The sequence below is a fragment of the Pediculus humanus genome, genomic scaffold (assembly GCF_000006295.1).
Source record: "Pediculus humanus corporis 1103172107384 genomic scaffold, whole genome shotgun sequence".
Lineage (NCBI taxonomy): Eukaryota > Metazoa > Arthropoda > Insecta > Psocodea > Pediculidae > Pediculus > Pediculus humanus.
In genome coordinates, this window is record NW_002987011.1 from 239,440 (window position 1) to 240,906 (window position 1,467).

The window sequence follows — 1,467 nt, forward strand, 5'->3', positions numbered from 1 at the left end:
AAAAATTTTTGTTTTTGAAATGAATTACGAATGATTTAGCTCTCAATTTTTTTTTTTAATTGTAAAAAGAATCTCAATTTTTTAAAAAAAATAAATTATATAAAAAAAAAAAGAAAAGAGAGCGAAGCTAGTCAATATAAGATCTTCATATTAAAGTTTATATATATATAAATTAAAAATCATTTTATAATTATTTATTTAATAAAAAAAAAATATTGATGGGAAAATTAATAATAATAATAATAATAATAATAATAATAATGATGCATAAATGAAAATATTAATTAAGAGGTGGTGATACGAATGATTCCAGTCATTAAAACTAATTAAGACGCCATTTTTATTTTTTCCATGCGAGCTCACAGTCAAATAAATAAAAAAAAAAATGCCTTATTTAATTTTCATATACTTACAAAAAAGAAAAATGAGATGGAAAATTGTGTACAATCATTTCAATGAAAATTTTCTTTTTTTTTTTTTTTTTTCATTTAAATCCTGTCGGAAAATATTGTAAGTAATGTCACAAAAAAGAAAAAAAAGTTGTTACGTCACGATTAATATTAAAAATATCATTCGATCTCCGCGATTATATTAATAATAATAATATATTAATTAATTTATTTTAAAAGGGAATAATAGGGATAGTAGAACTTTCGTGCTTTATTTTATCTTATTAATTATTATTATTATTATTATTAATATAATAGTCATTTATGTAATAAATGAACGCACAATGTGTAGACTTTCTATATATTTGAAATACCCCTTTTAAATATATATATATATATATATATAGATTTGTAAAATTATTATTATTATTATTATTATTAAAATAAAAAAGGATAAATTTTTTTTTAGTCAATATATATATATATATATTATTTTTTTGTTATAATTATACTGAATTTTAATATGAATTAATTTATTAATTAATATTCATATAGAGATTGAATCATAAGTGATTGATTGAAATTAAACCAAAATAAATAAATAAATAAATTCTTTTTTTTTTTTTTTATTACTTTTTATAAATAAATAAATAAATTATATATGTAAATAAAATTATTCTAAAGGGTATGAAAAATGAATGATGATTATTATTATTATTTTCTATTTAAAAAAATTAAATAATTCGTTTTTTTTTTTTTATTCTGTTGCTCCTGTTGCTGTTGCTGCTGTTGCTCCGTTGCCATTTTTTTTTTTTAATATTTTATTTGCCATTTATGTTTTTATTAAAATTTTTTATCTTCTCTCTCTCTCTCTCTCTCACTTTTGTTGTTAAATTTTTTTATTATTAATTATAATAAATTTTATTTATTTTATGTTTTTATTTAATTTTTTTTTGTTTTTTTTTTTTTAGTCAATTAAATTAAATAAAAAATTTTAATTTTAATTATTTATATTACTCGCAACATTTTGTACTTAAAGGGAGGGAGAGGGAGAGAGGAGAGGAGGGGAGGGGGAAAT